Source organism: Cervus canadensis, chromosome 28, assembly GCF_019320065.1.
Source record: "Cervus canadensis isolate Bull #8, Minnesota chromosome 28, ASM1932006v1, whole genome shotgun sequence".
NCBI lineage: Eukaryota > Metazoa > Chordata > Mammalia > Artiodactyla > Cervidae > Cervus > Cervus canadensis.
In genome coordinates, this window is record NC_057413.1 from 47,053,441 (window position 1) to 47,068,107 (window position 14,667).

The 14,667-nt window shown below is 44.6% G+C and overlaps 1 protein-coding gene across 2 annotated transcripts in view; it reads right to left on the reverse strand.

The window, feature by feature from the left end:
- Window positions 1–14,667, reverse strand: part of CCND3 (cyclin D3) — a 90,287-nt gene that overhangs the window by 15,022 nt on the left and 60,598 nt on the right. Inside the window, exon 1 of one of the 2 annotated variants that reach the window (XM_043449626.1) lies at window positions 1,936–2,002. The exons of the other annotated variant lie outside the window; for it this stretch is intronic. The gene's annotated coding sequence lies outside the window, so the exon portion shown is untranslated. Of the gene's footprint in view, window positions 1–1,935; window positions 2,003–14,667 lie in introns of those variants that run through there. 2 annotated transcript variants of the gene reach the window in all.

Below are 14,667 nucleotides of genomic sequence, written 5' to 3' on the forward strand. Positions count from 1 at the left end.
GGGGCTTCAATAAATGTAGTGCAAAAGAAAAAGACTCATTTCTGCCTTATGTGAGAATGGAGTAAAGCATGCTAAAATTTATTGGGTGCTTACTATGATTCGAAGTGCATGATTCTAAGAGTTTAAAAAACTAATTCATTTAATCCATATAATATTAAACTTCTGAGGTAACGGACTATTACCATCCCATATGACAGAGAGGTTAAGCAATTTACCCAATATCAGATACCTATGGGATCTGAAACCAGGTTTGGCTACAGAACCCACACACTTAGCCATGTTGCTGTGATGTCCAGAGCAGCTGCAGCCATCTTGCAACAATGAGGGAAGAAGCTGACACCTGAGAATGACATCTGAAAGATCAGAATGAATTTCTCCCCCTAATGTTGTTGAGGTACTGATTTAACCAATCTTGGAACCACCTACCACTGGGCTTTTTGTGATGTGTGAGACAGTAAATTTTCCTCATTGTTTAAGCTACTCACTCCCAAAATAAAAGTTCCTTTCTCTACTCTCATGCACACAATAGGACACCCTTCAATAGCAAATAGGCAAAGAGCTCCACCAAACATTCAAGAAAACAGTAATTTCAATACAAACTTTTTCAGAGAATATAAGAAGAGGGTTCACATCTCAACTCATTTTTAGTATAATTTTGATTCCAACAAGTGCAATATGAGAAAAGACAATCACACTTATGAACATGAATGTAAAATCCTAAGCAAGATATTAGCAAACTGACTCCAGCAATATATAAAAAAGTGATATGCTATTGACTTTATACAAAAAATGCATAGTTTATTTTTAATAGAATCACTATATTTTATTACACTAAAAGATTAAAGGGGGAAAAACCATATGATCATATCAACAGATGCCAAAAAAGTTTTTTATAAAATTCAACATCCATTTACAATAAGAAAAAACTCTTGTCAAAGTAGGGATAGATGGAAACTTTTCTAGTCTGATATAGGGCATCTATAAAATCCTACAGTGAACATCTTATTTAGTAGTGATGCACTGAAAGTAAATTAGGCAAAGTGCCAAGGATGCCAAGCCACTGGACAGAACTCTGAAGGCTTTAGCAGAGGCTGAAAAAGACCAAAGGTTACTGGTTCCCTTTCCGTGGCCATCCTGTGTTCTCAAGGCCACCTGCACCCAATGTTCTCAAGGTAGATCATCATATTCCCACCCCTGTCTTGTATATTTTTTAAAGGTATTAATTATCTCTTTTAATTAATTAATTAATTAATTTAGGCCACACGGTGTGGCATGTGGGATCTCAGTTCCCTAATCAGGAATCAAATTTGCACCCCCTCCACTGGCCATGCAGAATCTTAACCACTGGACTGCCAGGGAAGTCCCCTTAACTTGTACATTTTTTAAATGAATAGCATCATCTTTCTTCAGAGTCCTCAGACTTTAAGCTCTAGTGCCATCTTAGATTTCTTCCTTTATTGAGTTTCCTATACCCAATTAGTTACCTGGTCCAATAAAACCATTCCCTGGAGCTCACTTAGATCCTACTATTCCTATTCCTCTGGTAGGCTTTTGGCAAATTTCTCAAAATTTGCCACTAGTAGTCCAGTGGTTAAGAATCTGCCTGCCAATGCAGGGGACATGGCTTCGATCCCAGGGTCAGGAAGATCCCACAGGCCTCGAGGCAGCTATGCCCTGCGCCAACTACTGAGCCTAACAGTGTTCTAGTGCCTAACAGCCGCAACTGTGGAGCCCAGGCACCACACCTACAGAGGCTCGAGTGCCCTAGAATTTGTGCTCCTCCGAAACAAGAGATCACCACTACAGTGAGATGTCTGTGCATCACAGCTAGAGAGCAGCTCCTGCTCTCTTCAACTACAGAAAGCCCCCTCCCAGCAACAAAGACCCAGCACAGCCAACAAATTAATTAATTAATAATAAAAAACAAGACTTCACCTTCCATTGTAGGGGGTGCTGGTTTGATTCCTGGTTGGGGAGCTAAGATGCCATATGCCTCAGGGCCAAAAGTCCAAAACCTAAAACAGAAGCAGTACTGTAACAAATTCCATAAAGACTTTAAAATAGGTCCACATCCAAAAAAAAAAAAAAACCAAAGCAAACCCCCTTCACAGCAGAGAGAATTCATCTCTCTGAAGAATCTGTTTGCATAATCTAAAACTGCTTTCTGCAAACCTGGAAGTCTAATGCATGCATGCTCAGTTGCTCAATCATGTCTGATTCTTTGCCACCCCATGGACTGTAGCCTGTCAGGCTCCTCTATGCATGCGATTGTCCAGGCAAGACGACTGGAGCAGGTTGCCATTTCCTCCTCCAGAGGACCTTCCTGACCTAGGGATCGAACCCGAGTCTCAAGTCTCCTGCATTGGCAGGTGGATTCTTTACCACTGAGCCACTAGGGAAGCCCAAAGTCTAATACTCTGTCTTTAAAATGTATGTACAGTTGGCATGAGCTCCATAATACAGTCCTAATTGCTAAAATATAAAAATAATGGCTTAAATTATTAATGGTTAAGGAAAATGAAACTCCATGGAAGCCATATATATCATAAGACTGACCCCGAAGGAATTTCAAACCCTTCTTCTGAAAGGCCAGGGCTACATTACAATTACAGAAGCCTCCCTCAGAGGCTTGAGGTCTTTACCCTGCTTCCAGATAGATTCAGGATCCATGGCCCAGAGCCATCAGATTAATCTCTCACAGACACGCCTTTCATCTCCAGTCCAAGGACCTGCTTATCAGTCAAATTTAAAAGTCAACCAGCCTGCCTTTTAAAGTTCTTCGAGAGAGCCAAGGCACCCTGTCCCATTTTATCTCAGTTGGAACACTCCAGCCCACCTCAGAGCCTTATCACCCAACACTGGCATCTTGCTCCTTCCTTCAAATCTACCTCTTTCCTTTAAGGCCTAGCTCCTGGCCCACCAATTCCAGAAACTTCCAAGGTCGTAAGATTGAAAGATTCACAGAAATTTTGAGCCAAAAAGGTTGATGACACCCAGAGAGGGAATGGACTTATCCAAAGGCATACAACCAGTAAAAGGGTGTTACAACTGCAGCCATGAAATTAAAAGATGCTTGTTCCTTGGAGGAAAAGCTATGACAAATCTGGACAGCATATGAAAAAGCGGAGACATCATTTTGCTGACAAAGTCAAAGCTATGGTTTTTCCAGTAGTCATGTATGGATATGAGAGTTGGAACATAAAGAAAGCCAAGCACTGAAGAATTGATACTTTTGAACTGTGGTGCAGGAGAAGACTCTTGAGAGTCCCTTGGGCAACAAGGAGATCAGACCAATCAATCCTAAAGGAAATCAGTCCGGAATATTCATTGGAAGGACTGATGCTGAAGTTGAAGCTCCAATACAAGAACTGACTCATTGGGAAAGACCCTCATGCTGGGTAAGATTGAAGGCAGGAGGAGATGGGGACAGCAGAGGACAAAATGGTTGGATGGCATCACCGACTTGATGAACTTGAGTTTGAGCAAGCTCCGGGAGCTGGTGATTAACAGGGAAGCCTGGTGTGCTGCAGTCCATGAGGTTGCAAAAGAGTCAGACATGACTGAGCTACTGAACTGAACAAACTGTGCTCATTGCATTCCCCAAAGATCGGAAACTCCTGGGAGAAGGTATCACATTTATTCCTAAAGTTTGTTAACCTCCTGTAGGATAAAGACATGGCTGTGGTTCCAGACTTCCTGCTCAGGCAACTCCCCTGCGTGGAAGGCCTTTCCTTCACCTCTTGTCAGTCATTCACACTGGCAAAATCCAGTTTAAGATTCCAAAATCAATAACCTCAGATATGCAGATAACACCACCATTGTGGCAGAAAGAGAAGAGGAACTGAGGAGCCTCTTGATGAAGGTGAAAGAGGAAAGTGAAAAGGCTGGCTTAAAACTCAACATTCAAAAAACTAAGATCATGGCATCCAGTCCCATCACTTCAAGACAAACAGATGGGGAAACAATGGAAACAGTGAGAGACTTTATTTTCTTGGGCTCCAAAATCACTGCAGATGGTGACCGCAGCCATGAAATAAAAGATGCTTGCTCCCTGGAAGAAAAGCTATGTTAGACAGCATATTAAAAAGCAGAGACTACTTTGCCGACAAAGGTCCATCTAGTCAAAGCTATGGTTTTTCCAGTAGTCATGTATGGATGTGACAGTTGGACTATAAAGAAGGCTGAACGCCAAAGAATTGATGCTTTTGAACTGTGGTGTTGGAGACTTTTGAGAGTCCCTTGGACTGCAAGGAGATCAAACCAGTCCATCCTAAAGGAAATCAGTCCTGAATGTTCATTGGAAGAACTGATGCTGAAGCTGAAGCTCCAATACTTTGGCCACCTGATGCAAAGAGCCAACTCATTGGAAAAGACTGATGCTAGGAAAGACTGAGGGCGGGAGGAGAAGGGGACGACAGAGGATGAGATGCTTGGATGGCATTACCTACTCATGGGACATGAGTTTGAGCAAACTCCGGGAGATAATGAAGGACAGGGAAGCCTGGCGTGCCGCAGTTCACGGGGTCACAAAGAGTTGGATATGTCTGAGGGACTAAACAAGTGCTGTTAATGAGCAGAAAAGATCCACACTTCCCCCAAACACACAAATCCAAGCCAGGTGACTTTTCTTTTTTAAAAATATTATTTGTTTACTCGACTGTGTCGAATTTTAGTTGTGGCATGCAGGATCTAGTTTTCTAACAAGGTATGGAACCCGGGTACCCTGAATTGGGAGCTCGTAGTCTCAGCCACTGGATCGTCAGGGAAGTCCCCAGATGACCTTTTCTTCCTTTTTTTTTTTTTTCCTAAACATTTCCTCCAAGAGTGTTTGTATCATTTATTCTCTTATTCATTCATTTATTCCACAGATCTTCACTGACACCCGATCAAATGCCAAGAACCTCCTGAGGCCATGACCAATACAAGAACAAATAAAAGACAGCTCTTTTCTCTTAAAGGGAACACAATCTTCTGGGGGAAACAAAATGTACTTTGCTTTCCTTCTTAATAATTTACCTTTACTTGATTCTTTAATTGACTCAAGTATGTGGCTTTGGGGGCTTTGACTCATCATGTGGCCAGAAAGTTCTCTGAAATCAGGAATTGAATCTTCTAAATTTTTTTGTATCTAAGTAGACTATGTTCCAGTTAGTAGCATTTGTCCTAGTATAATTATAAATGGTGCACCCTTTCACTCTCAAAAGTGTCCCAGATTGGAATAACAAGTGTTGCTGAGGATATGGAGAAAGTGGAGCCCCCCTACACTGCCATGGGAATATAAACTGGTGTAGCCACTTTGGAAAACAACTTGGCAGTTCCTCAAAATGTTAAACAGACTGTTACCACATAACTTAGCGATTTCACTCCTAGGTAGATACCCAAGAAAAAATAAAAACATACATCTACACAAAAACTTAAATGTCAGAGCATTATTATTATTCATGATAGCCAAAAAATGGAAGCAATCAAATGTCCATCAACATATGAACAGATATAATGAATCATATTCAAGAATGGTCTAATGAGTGGTATTCAGACAATGGAAGATCACTGAGACATTCATAAAAAGGAATGAAGAGACCTCCTTGGTGGGCCAGTGATTAAGAATCCAGATTCCACTGCAGGGGGTGAAGGATGGAGAACTAACTTCTTGCATGCCCTGCAGCATGGCCAAAAAATAAATTAATTAATTAAATCAAATAACATACAAAGGAATGAAGCACTGATGCATAGTACAACATGAATGAACTCTGAAAGCATTATGGTAAGAGAAGGAAGCCAACCAAAAACCCCACGCATCGTATGATTCCATTTATATGAATTGTTTAGAATAGGCAAATCTATGGAGGCAGAAAATAGATCAGTGGTCAGCCTAGGTCTGGGGTGGTGGTGCTGATGAGGACTGACTGCTAATGGGTACTGCATTTCTTTTGGGGATGATGAAAATGTTCTAAAATTAGATTATAGTGATGATTGCACAAGTTTATAAATATCCTAAAAACCACTGACGTGTGCACTTTATATAGGTGAATTCTATGATATGAAAATTATATCTCAATAAAACTTTTTAAAAAGCATTCTAGACTTGGGACTTCCCTGGTGGTCCACTAGCTAAGACTCTGCGCTCCCAGTGCAAGGGGACTGGGTTTGATTCCTGGTCAGGGAATTAGATCCTACATGCTGCAACTAAGAGTTTGCATTCTGCAATTAAAAGATCCCACATACTGTAATGAAGACTGAAGATCCCGCATGCTGCAACTAAGCCCTGCAACAGCCCCCCAAAATAAATAGATACGAAAAAAAGGTGTTTCCGATTGGATAATAAATTATATGGTCACCTTTTACCTAGGGAGGCCTTAGCATGAATGATTGAGAGCAAAAGGTCTTTTGAGTTAGACCTGGGCCTGAAACCCACCTCTGCCACTTAACTTGTTATGTGTCCTGGGAGAAAGCCTCGGAGACTTGTTGTAATGTAAATAAGGTTATGCATGAAGAGGGCTGGAAGCCTCCCAATCCCATGTTCAAAGTCCTAAACTTCTAGTGGCTATTTACACGGGGAAATCTGATCTAGAATGGATGGAGGAACCGAAGGGAGGAGCAAGCCTGAAGCAACTCAAAATTCAGGAGACTCATCCCACAAATGGTATGTTTTTCTTAAAAAGGAACTCAAGGAGAATCAGCAGACTGGGTTCCCCGCTGCCACCCGTTCTGCTTGGTCATTCTGCATGCACATCTGGTGCTCTGTAGGGTGAAAAGCCCTGGGCTGAGCTTCCTGGAGAATAATGGGGGAGAGGTCAGGATCCCCACTTTCAGGAGTTTCTCCCCCCCACCCCCCCACTCCCCCCACTTACCCCCCACCCCCACCCCCAGCAGTGGGAAGCTGGGTGTGTTCAGAGGAAGAGGCAGCCTGCACAGAGGCCATGGAAATAACCCCAGGCTGACCGGAAGCACCACTGGCTGGTCTGAGTGCCTCTAAGCAGATAACCCAGACTTGGTCCATGTGCCGTCCCTGAAATGTGTCTTCTATCACCTACCATCGGACACTGAGGTGTGTCAAACAGTTCCAGGGATGCAGTCCCCCACCCCCGGCTCCTCCGTTCACCAGCCTCTGGAAGTACAAACATCTTCCAGGGCTTATGACCTGGTACTGGTTGGCTCTGAGGCTCCACAACAACCTACCAGCCGATCCTGTTACCTCTTCTTCCAACCGTCTCTGGAATCTGGTCCCTCCACTCTAGCCTCCAGCCCGCTTGCCAAAGCTGCGCACTCCCGCAGTGCTCTCTTCCCACGGTCCTCCACCTCCATTCACCCTCTCAGCCTGAGTTCCCAGGATTGCCCAAGCACTCTTTCAAAACGTCAGGAATGCACACACACTTCCTTTGCTTCTTTAAACCTTAAAATCTCTAAGTCTACAGGGCAAAATCCAGATCTCTTATCTGAAATGGACAGGCAAAGTCAGCCATTAAAAAAAAAAAAAGCTTGCCATGCTATACCCTAAATTCTCTCTCCAGTCTTATCTCCCCTTCAACAACACTCACCCACGTTCCACCCACCCCCACTTATACTCCTGGGCCACTGAAGGGTCTAACATGGATGCTTCTGCTTAGCTCACACACTTCTTTTAGTCTAAAACCCCATCTCCCCACTGCTCCTAAAATGCTCCATGTCCTTCGAGGCCAGCTCGTACACCACCTCTGCAGAGACACCTGCCTCAGTTCTTCTGCTGAAGTCGGAAACGAGCTGTGGGATGAGATACAGAGACACAGAGGCCACTCTGACTACTGACCAGCCAGGGGGAGTTTGCTTTTGCCAAGTTACCATAATCCAGGGTCTGGTCCTCACCTTTGCAGGAAAAAGCGTTGTTATTATTATTATTTACTTGGCTGTGCCAGGTCTTCATTTCAATTTATTAGATTCAGTGCAGGATCTTTTAGCTGGGGCAGATGGGATTTAGTTCCCTGACCAGGGATTGAACCCAGGCCTCCTGTGTTGGAAGTTTGGTGTCTCAGCCACTGGACCACCAGGGAAATGTCCGAGAAAGTGTGCTTTTTGAAGCTGCCGGGGGAGGAGACACAACTGCACTGTCTCCAGTAAATACCAGGGAAAGAAACGGATGGACAAAACAGAGAAACAGAGCCACAGATGAGCCGATGCCGATCTGCCCAAGCCGTACTTGACGTGGGAAGTCAGACTCCAGCCGGGGTGTGGCACAGTGAACGGAGCAGCCCGCCCTCAGCCAAGGCGCCCACTGTCCCCCCAAAAGACCATGTAGAGTAATGGCCCAGAGTGAGAGTCAGGAGTTACTGAATTGGGGTTTAAGACCCAGCTCAGCCAGTTACTCTGTGATTCTGGATGACTTAACCTAGACTCTTGGCTTCCTCATCCATCCAAAGGGGCTAGGGATCCCTTTGTCCTGGCTATTCCATCTGCCTGGACCACCTTTCCCCTAGATTCCCACACAGCTCCCTTCCCCACTTGTCTCACTGTTCACCTTCTCAGAGACATTTCCTGACCTTTCTAGATAAATAGGAACCCCTTCTCTCACCCCGGGCATTCCTACCTCCTAACCCTGCCACATGCAGGCACCAGGGCTGGACCAGAGGAAAGTGCTCAACAAATTTAACAGAATGGATAAAAGAAGCATACAGACCTCAGGGAGGCATGAGGATGTGAGGTGTACAGACCTGAGCGTGGCCCACGGCAAGCGGTGTCACACTTTATGAGGAGAGCCTCCAACTGCCATGTGCCAGGTACCCAGAGATGCTGAAGGGGAATTGGGGGTTCACAGTCTTGTTGGAAAAACAGACAGAAACCTCAGGAGAAGCGTACCTACTCCAGCCTCTGTGTGTGTGTGTGTGTGTGTGTGTGTGTCTATGTGCGGTCTTCTAGCAAAGACTTAGTGATGCTTAGTGAAACTGGAATATTTGGTATGTGGTTCAGCATAGCCAGCAGGTAGAGCCCAAGAAAGGATGGCGGCAGGAACAGAGGCTAGACAGAAAGCAGGGCTGACCATGAAGGGCCTTCGGGCTGCAGCAGTATCTGACTTGTGCTCCAAAGGCAATGGAGAGCTATTAAAGGGTTTTCATCTGGACTGGAGCCTGAATACAGAAGCATTCGGAGTTTAGGAAGGAGCAAGCTGAGTGAGCAGTTAAGAGGTCTTGTAATAACTTAGTGAGAAATTGCAAGGACAGCTTATGATAACAGGAGACATACAGGAGACAGAAACACTAAAAGTCCGTAGCCATTTGGATGGTGGCCGGGGAAATAGTCCAGGCTGACCATCTGGAATCTGGCTTTGACAATTTGATGAAAGGTGTTTCTATTTCTTCAGATTAGGAATCTATGTGGAAGAACAGATTTAGAGGGAAAGACCCTTTGAAGTCTCCATATTCACATAAATTCCCACACTGACTGGACATAATAAATAGATGCCCTTTACAGAGTTCTTACTGTGTGCCTGGAATACCAAGTCTATTTTCATTCTCACAACAATCATTTAAGATAGGTGTTACTATCCCATTTCACAGGTAAAGAGACTGAGACTAAAAAAAATAAAATAACTTCTAAGGTCCACAGCCAAGATGCACCCAGCTGGACTGTGAACTCTGGTCCTAGCTGATGATGCCGTCCTCTCTCCTCGACCTTGACCTTGATGTCTTGAGTCTGGACGTCAGGGATACAAAACTCTGAAGTCCTTAGCACAGGCAGCCCAACTTCGGACTGGAAGCTGCCACCTAGGAAACCTGGTGCAGTGGAATGCAGAGATATGCCACATTTCAAGGGTAAGTAGAGAAATAGGAGATTCTGAAGGAAATAACAGCCAGAGAGGTGGGATGAGAAGGAAGAAAGCAGAAGCGAAGAGCTGATGCCAGGGACTTCCCTGGTGGTCCAATGGCTAAGATTCCCAGTGCAGGGGGCTCAGGTTCGATCCTTGGTCTTGGAACTAGATCCCACATGCCACAGCTAAAGATTCCACGTGCCACAACTAAGACCAGGTGCAAATAAATAAACACGTTTTTCTTTTTTTAAAGAAAGCTGAGGCCAGATCAGGATGCTCCCAGAGATCAGCAGGGGTGGGTCCTCTCCCTCAGCCTAAGCACCATCCCCACCAGTTCCATTGACGCATTCTTTCTGTAGATATGTTAATAGAGGCCAAGGGTTAAGGGCAAGACTTCCTTGGCTCCCTAAGCCTCTGGATCTCTTTAAATCAGTTTAAACCTCTGTTCTGACCGTTATTATGGATTTTATAGTTTACATCAGAGCAGAGGATCTTAATGTCAATTTCTGGGAAGTTTCTCCCAGGCTGACCTTCTGCAGAGTGGAGTGGGGAGCTGCTGCATATCGCAGGGAGCTCAGCTCCATGCTCTGTGATGATCTAGAGGGGTGGGATGGGGTGGGATGGGGTGGGGGGAGGTTCAAAAGGGAGGGGATATATGTACATGTATGTATACATAACTGATTCATTTGGCTGGACAGCAGAAACTAACACAATACTATAAAGCAACTATACCTCAATTTATAATATATATAAATATTTATATTAGGCCTTTCAACTCAGACCTAGATTTAAATAGAAGCTCTTCTGTATGACCTTGACCCTCAGTATTCTTACCTATAAAATGGGGATGGTATAAAGTGCTCGCAGGGGTGGTTCTGAGACAGGGCAGTGCACCTCTGATGTCCAGTTTATAGTATATGCGGTCATTATTACATTGTCTCTGTTTACTGCTTGGCCTCACACATGATCACCTGGTGAGCTTGAGAAGAATTCTTTCTTTTTTTTTTTGGCCACTCTGCATGCACAGCTTGTTGGGATCTCAGTTCCCTGACCGGAGGCTGAACCCAGGCCACAGGAGTCAAAGTGCCGAACCCCAACCACTCACTGGACTGCCAGGGAAGTCCCAGGCTTGTGAAGAACTCTGATACCCCTGCTCCACTCCAAGACCTGGAGACCCGAATCTCTAGGCCTGGGGCCCAGGTTTGTATGTTTATCCCCAGGTGGCTATAAAACACCTCCCAGGCTGAGAGCCACAAGTCCCCCTTCACCCGGGAATTATTCTCTTCCTCCCCTGATGCCAATATACCTCCGCACTGAATTTCTCAGTCGATCCGGGAACTATCCCTTAGAAAGTAGGTCTGTCTCCTAAGATTGGACATTCTCAGAAGAGGGCCACCCCCTCCTAGGATGAATGTGGTTATTCCCAAACCAACAATCCACTGAGTCATGCCTCTTATCCGTTTACAAGAAGCTCATTTTCAGAGGTCACCTTGGAGCTTTCTAATGTATTCACGTGTTCCCTCATTTACTGTCGCCCCCTTTAGCTCTCTGCCTTAGTCGCTCAGTCGTGTCTGACTCTTTGTGACCCCATGGACTGTAACCCACCAGGCTCCTCTGTCCATGGAATTCTCCAGGCAAGAATACTGGAATGGGTTGCCATTCCCTTCTCCAGGGGATCTTCCTGACCCAGGGATCGAACAGAGTTCACACACATCTGGGGTGAGATTAGAACCAATGCAAAGAAAAGACGTTTAGCAGGAGTTCATCCATGTCTCCTCCGGGTATTAATATCTGCTTTGTAATTCATGATAACAACATTTACATAACAATAGTTATATATACTGTATGTCAACTGTGGTTCTAGATGTTTTACATAAATTAATTATCTTAATTCTCAAATTTATTGTTATCCTCACTTTACAGAGGAGGAAACTGAGGCACTGAGAAGTGAAATGACTTGCCCAAGGTCACACAGCTAGTAAGAGGAGGCCAAATTTGAACCCAGGGAATCTGCGCCTAGGATCTAGATTTAACGATTCAAGGACAAGCTAAGGAGACTTGGACTGGACAAGACCCCTGCAGCCTCAAACCAGAGACCACAGAAGAAGAAGAACTGACCTTGTCCCCAGGCCTGGGGAGAAGGCGGGAGGAGGAGGGGTGAGTCCAAGGAAATCAGACGGGGGGAGGGGGGTGGTCACAGCTGACCACAGGCCAAAGGCTTCCTGGATTCCCTGGCAGAGGAATGAGCAACATGAAAAAGACATTCCTCCAGGAAAAGACAACATTTTTGAGGGTTTTTCGGCCTCATCTCTGATTTCAGACCCATGGTTTCTTTGCTGAGTCATGGAGGACATTGAAAGGGGTGGGGCGGTGGTGGAGTAGCATGTCCCCTCTCCCAAGGCTGGACTGGCTGGGGGCCTCCTGGGCAGCCCAACTCCCTGCCCCTGGAAGGCTGACACCACCCAGCACCTGTTCTAAAAATAGTTCACCAGGAGGAAGTAGCTTCTATGCTCTTCTTCTTTGTCTTCCCCTGAGTCTCTTCAGTGAATAAATTAAAACACGTATGAATGCTTGAATGGATAATCAAGTCAGTAAGTAACATTTACTGATCCCCTACTGAAAGCCTTGGAATCAGACACTCCTTGGTTTCCAGCTCTGCCACTCATGACCCTAGACAGGTGATGGGGCCTCAATTTCTTCATGCATAAAATAGGGGTATTTGGGGACTTCCCTGGTGGTCCACTGGTGACCTGGAGCTCCCAATGCACAGGTCCTGGGTTCGATCCCTGGTGGGGAAACTAGATCCCACAGGCTGCAACTAAGATCCAATGCAGCCAAATAAATAACTAAAAAAGTATTTTAAATGGGGAGGAGGTATTTGTTTCAGCCTACAAGCTTGAGAAGAGCACCACGGGAGGTAAGACAGGCAAAGTTCTTGGCACCCAGTGGACATCCCATAATGGTAACTCTTGTGTGCCAGGCACTGAGAGAGGCTGGAAATCAAAGAGGGATACCCCCACAGCCCTCTAGTTGGCGGCCTGTGGGAAAGGAAGTAGAAATACAGTGAATCAACACAACGGATGGGTACCAGAAGACAGGCCAGGTCCCGAGGTGAAGGACACAGAGAGGAAAAAGACCAGCTGCAAAGTTGGGATGGGGGTAAATCTGGGAGATTCTGCTAAAGTCTCTGGTGCAGGGTTTCTCAGACAATCCCCTGCACAGAATCACCCAGGACTTGGTGAAGATGCAGACTAAGATTCAGCAGTTCTGGGTGGAGCTTGAGAGTCTGCATTTCTTTTATTTTAATTTTTATTTATTTATTGGCTGTTCTGGGTCTTTGTTGCTGCATGCAGGCTTTCTCTAGTTGTAGCAAGCAGGGGATACTCTCTAGTTGCAGTGTGGGGACTTCTCATTGCAGTGGCTTCTGTTGAAGAACACAGGCTCTAAGCGCAGGGGCTTCAGTAGTTGTGGCACACGGGCTTAACTGCCCTGCGCCAAGTGGAATCTTCCCAGACCAGGAATGGAACCTGTGTCCCCTGCACTGGCAGGCAGATTCTTATCCACTGGACCACCAGGGCAGTCCAGATTCTGCATTTCTATCCAGCAACCCCAGCAACTGGGGACCAGGGGTCAAACTTTGAGTCCACAACAAGGCAGCTGACAGCTGTCCACACATTCGCAGATTCCTCTGCTACTCTCTGTATCCATTTTAGGACACCTGCTCAAAGTGCCTTCAGAATGTGTGAACCTGAGCCCCTCCCCAGATCCCAGAATCAAATTCTCAGACACACTCTGCTAACTCTTGTCCATTAAGGTTCATATCCTTGAAGGTGGTTATTTATTTGCTTCCTCCAGCCTTCCCCCTTTCTAGGCCAGATCATCCAAATGCTTCAGATGTTTTCACATCCGGTATTTTGTAATGAATTCCCTTTAAAAGGTCATAGATTTAGGAGAAAGAAGTTTAATTATGAGCCTTTTTTTTTTTTATTAATGTAAACAATTTTCATTCCATCTCAAGGAGTAGGAAAGGGGAAGCTATTGAAAAAGATTAGAATATTTTTTTGCTGATTTGTCATAAACAGTGATTATCGACGAAGATAACATTTAGCTGACAGCAAAGAGCATAAGACATATCACTAATTTGAAGATTATTTTCGATAAATCACTGCATCAGAAAACACAAATTGCCCTAAAATCATATGGTTCACATACGGCAGGAATTCTGACGGAGACTTTCCCAAATGTGACAACTACAGGGAAGCCTGGTTGCTGCAGTCCATGGGGTCACAGAGTCAGACACGACTGAGAGAATGAACTGAATTGAACTGAATCCTAATATTTATATGACATTACCAGTCACTTGTAATGCCGAAATAAACTTCTAAACTATTGATAATTTTAAAAAAACTTCCAATCAACTGTGCTAGATAACACTGGGTTATCTTTTTTATTTCCTCTCTGGAGACTGTCATAAGAAGACACAAAAAAAGGAAGATGCAGCCAAAAGATGTAAGGAAAAGTAACACAGAGGAGAATCAAGTAGTTAACACAAATGTTCTGTCATTTTTCTGGATTTTGTGATGTTTGTGACATTTTTGAGCCTTCACATTTTTTTCTAGTATGTCAAGATTTCATTTTAAAATCTAAATAAATATTCACTCTTGTACCATTTATATTTGTGATATTTGTACTGTTCTTAAAGCGGGCCCCCCAAATTATATAAGCTTTAGGCCGAACAAAATCTGAATCTAGGGACTTCCCTGATGGTCCAACAGCTAAGACCCGTGCTCCCAATGCAGGGGCACAGGTTCAATCTCTTGTCATGGAACCAGATGTCCCACGTGCCACAACTGAGATCCAGAGAAGCCAAATAAATAAGTAATAAATAA